This window comes from Pangasianodon hypophthalmus, chromosome 16 (assembly GCF_027358585.1).
Source record: "Pangasianodon hypophthalmus isolate fPanHyp1 chromosome 16, fPanHyp1.pri, whole genome shotgun sequence".
NCBI lineage: Eukaryota > Metazoa > Chordata > Actinopteri > Siluriformes > Pangasiidae > Pangasianodon > Pangasianodon hypophthalmus.
Window position 1 is genome coordinate 25,161,150 of NC_069725.1, and position 5,000 is coordinate 25,166,149.

The following is a 5,000-nucleotide window of genomic DNA, read 5'->3' on the forward strand; positions in this document are numbered from 1 at the left end:
GGGAGGGAAACAGAGAGAGACAGAGAGAGAGAGAGAAGAAGAGAGAGAGAGACAGGGAGGGAAACAGAGAGAGACAGAGAGAGAGAGAGAGAGAGAGAGACAGGGAGGGAAACAGAGAGACAGAGAGAGACAGAGAGAGAGAGAGATAGAGAGAGAGAGATAGGGAGAGAAGCAGACAGTGAGAGACAGACAGTGAGAGAGAGAGAGAGAGAGAGAGAGGGAAAAAGATGAGGAGAGACGCAGACAGAGAGATTGAGAGAGAGAAGGAGAGAGAGAGACAGGTGATGACAGTGTGTATTCTAAACTATTGCCAGGAATGCTTCTCTGCCCACACACTCATGCTGGTGGTGCTGAGAGACAGGTTTATATCTAACATAAACACACTGACACACTCAATGAACTCCAGAGCACTTCACACACACACACACACACACACACACACACCACACACACAGAGAGAGAGAGAGACTAGGCTTTAATCATTTATATGATATACTACTCTGAATTCTGCTGCGAGTTTGTAAGTGTTTGTACAGCAGGAACTTTCGGTATAGAGGGTGCCAATACTTTTCAGTGAACACAGAGAGAATTTCGCAATAAAAAACAGACTATAAATCAATAAAAGCCGTCAGGAGCACGAGCTGAGACTGGCTCATCACCGCGATGTGTCAGTGTGATAACGAGAACGCCGGCGTGCTGCAACATCTCACTGATCACATCATCACACTTACAACACGTCTTCTTCTTCTTCTGCTTCTTCTTCTTCTTCTTCTTCTTCTTCTTCTGCTTCTTCTTCTGCTTCTTCTTCTTCTTCTGCTTCTTCTTCTGCTTCTTCTTCTTCTTCTGCTTCTTCTTCTTCTTCTTCTGCTTCTTCTTCTTCTTCTTCTTCTTCTGCTTCTTCTTCTGCTTCTGCTTCTTCTTCTTCTTCTTCTTCTGCGTGATCAACACCCTGTGTTCTGCTTCTGCTCACTGACACACGTCTAACACACGCCTAACACACGCCTAACACACGCCTAACACACACGTCTAACACACACCTAACACACGGTCTAACACACGTCTAACACACGTCTAACACACCGCCTAACACACGCCCCTAACACACACGCCTAACACACGTCTAACACACGCCTAATACACGTCTAACACACGTCTAACACACGTCTAACACACGCCTAACACACGCCTAACACACACGTCTAACACACGCCCTAATACACGCCTAACACACGCCTAACACACGCCTAACACACGCCTAACACACGTCTAACACACACCTAACACACGTCTAACACACGCCTAACACACGCCTAACACACACCTAACACACGCCTAACACACGTCTAACACACACGTCTAACACACGCCTAACACACACGTCTAACACACGCCTAACACACGCCTAACACACGTCTAACACACACGTCTAACACACGCCTAACACACCACCTAACACACGTCTAACACACACGTCTAACACACACCAAAAACACGCTTAACACACACCTAACACCATCTAACACACACCTAACACACGCCTAACACACACGTCTAACACACACGTCTAACACATGCCTAACACACGCCTAACAAACACACGTCTAACACACGCCTAACACACACGCCTAACACACACGCCTAACACACACCAAACACACGTCTAACACACGCCTAACACACACGTCTAACACACGCCTAATACACGTCTAACACACGCCTAACACACGCCTAACACACACCTAACACACGTCTAACACACACCTAACACACGTCTAACACACGCCTAACACACGTCTAACACACACCTAACACACGTCTAACACACGCCTAACACACGTCTAACACACACGTCTAACACACGCCTAACACACACGTCTAACACACGCCTAACACAGGTCTAACACACACGTCTAACACACACGTCTAACACACACCTAACACACACCAAACACACGTCTAACACACACGTCTAACACACACCAAAAACACGCTTAACACACACCTAACACCATCTAACACACACCTAACACACGCCTAACACACACGTCTAACACACACGTCTAACACATGCCTAACACACGCCTAACAAACACACGCCTAACACACACGCCTAACACACACGCCTAACACACACCAAACACACGTCTAACACACGTCTAACACACACCAAACACACGTCTAACACACACGTCTAACACACGCTTAACACACGTCTAACACACACCTAACACACATCAAAAACACATTTAACACACACCAAACACACGCCTAACACACACGTCTAACACACACCAAACACACATCTAACACACGCCTAACACACACGTTTAACACACGCCTACCACACGCCTAACACACGCCTAACACACACGAAAAACACGCTTAACACACACCTAACACACGTCTAACACACACCAAACACACGTCTAAAAGACATTTAACACACGCCTAACACACACCAAAAACACGCTTAACACACACCTAACACACACCAAAAACATACCTAACACACATCTAACACACACAATTAACTAATCAATAAAGATGAGAATTAATAATATGTAAATTACAAATAATTTTACACACAATATTAAAAGTTATTGCTGTTATTATTATATTAATGTATTTATTTAACATTTAAACTTTTTTTAAACAAAACCTTTGATGTATTTTATTTGAGCTAGTGATGAATGTGAAAGAGCAGCTGGTGTGTGTTTAGGAACATACGGAGTTACACAGTTAAACCATTAACCTCCACTTACTAACAGTGTGTGTGTGTGTGTGTGTGTGTGTGAGGGGGTGGCTATTAAGTTAAACACGCACAATCTGCTCTCAAGCCCCTAAGTGACCCATCCATTGTGTCCCTCTAAAAAGAGTCTCACACACACACACACACACACACACACACACTCACACACACGACAATAAGAGTGCCAACACAAAGAAACACAAAAGACCCTGGCAATTAGCACAACACATGCAGCCACCTGCTGCTGTGTGTGGGTGAGTGTGTGTGTGTGTGTGAGTGTGTGTGTGGGTGAGTGTGTGTGTGTGTGTGTGTGTGTGTAAGCAGAGTCACATTACCCATAATCCAAAGCCACACCCTGTCAGAAAGCGTCCTGCGTTCTTCTACAGACTCATAAACTTCACAGTCACATGAGAACACTGCGCTCCACACACACACACACACACACACACACACACACACACACACACACTGTCCCCGGTTTCTATAGGATGAGTTCACTCTGTAGTGTTATTTCCTCTTTACTGACATTTTAACTACAAAACGGTTTTATGTAAATGAGTTGATGATGTAATAAAGCGTAACGCTGTCTCCTGACACCAGCTAGCTTCTGTCTTTCATCGTTTTTTTCTTTATCTCTTCTTAATTTATTCTTTTACTTACTCACGTTTTTAATATTCCTAATATTTGCTTTAATTTGTTCCTTTTTGAAATTCTTTACTTCTTTCCACTCTTTTAAATATATTTTACATTTATTTATTATTGTGTTTCTTTATATATTTTCCTTATTTATTCATTATTTCTTTCTTCTATTCATTAGCTAATTGTTTATTAATCCTTTCATTCTTCCTCGTCTTTATTTATTTTATTCTTCCACCCTGTTTTTCTTTCTTTCTTTCTTATTTTGTTTCTTCCTTGCTTCCTTTATTCTTCTAAATTTCATTTTTTTGTTTATTATTTATTAATATATTTCTCCCATTTATTTGTTCTTCATTCTTTCTTTCTTATCTTTATTCTCTTTAGGGATAAATTCACATATTTACAATATATCTTTTTTTTTTTTTTTTTTGTGAATCCATTTATTTCTGTAAAGCTGCTTTGTGACAATGTTCACTGTTAAAAGCGCTTTACAAATAACACTGAATTGAATTCACTTACTTATTCCTTACTTTATTTATTCTTCTTCATCTTGATTTATTTTTTACATTTTTATTTATTTTCCTTCTGTATTTATTTATGTTTAATTTAACTCTCTGGCCATTCGTTCTTCCTGCCATTCTTCTTTTTCTTTCTTTCTTTCTTTCTCCTTGTATTTTTCTTTCTTTTAATGATTCTTTCTAAAATACTTTAATGATGTGACTGTAACGAAGTTTTTCACACTACAGAGACGTGCGCAAGTTATAAACCCATCTCACACACACACACACACACACATACAGCACATGCACACACACGCACGCACACATGCACACACACACACACACACGCAGCACATGCACACACACGCACACATGCACACACACGCAGCACATGCACACACACGCACACATGCACACACACACACACACGCAGCACACGCACACACACGCACACGCACACACACGCACACAGTACAGAAACTCCACTACTGCTAAATACAATCCATCAGTTTCACATTCCACGCTAAGCCACGCCCACATATGCAAATTTTAATCTGCGTTGCATTTATCACGTCTGAGGGGCGACGACCCGAAAATGTCTTAATCCAAACCATGTGTATGTGTGTGTGTGTGTGTGTGTGTGTGTGTGTGTGTGTGTGTGCTCATACACAGCTGCTTCTCTCTGTCTCTGTATCTGTCTCTCCGTCTCTCTCTGTCGCACTCTAATCTCTCTCAATCTGTCTCTCTCTCTCTGTCTCTCTCTATCTCTCTCTCTCTGTCTCACTATCTCTCTCTCTGTCTCTCTCTCTATCTCTCTCTCTGTCTCACTCTATCTCTAAGGCTGCCTCTCTCTGTCTCTCTGTCTGTCTGTCTCTCTCTCTGTATCTGTCTCACTCTCTGTGTGTCTCTCTGTCTGTCTCTCTCTGTATCTGTCTCACTCTCTGTGTGTCTCTCTGTATCTGTCTCACTCTCTGTGTGTCTCTCTGTCTGTCTCTCTCTCTGTATCTGTCTCACTCTCTCTCCCCGTCTCGCTGTGTGTATAACTGTAATTCAGAACAGGCTTTCTGGCTCGAGCAGTGAGTATGAATATATTTATCATTGTGGCGTGTGTATTT

General features: G+C 42.2%; 1 protein-coding gene across 1 annotated transcript in view; it reads right to left on the reverse strand.

Annotated features, from left to right (window-relative positions):
* LOC128320564 (ephrin type-B receptor 4b-like) overlaps window positions 1-5,000 on the reverse strand; it is a 33,198-nt gene that overhangs the window by 4,986 nt on the left and 23,212 nt on the right.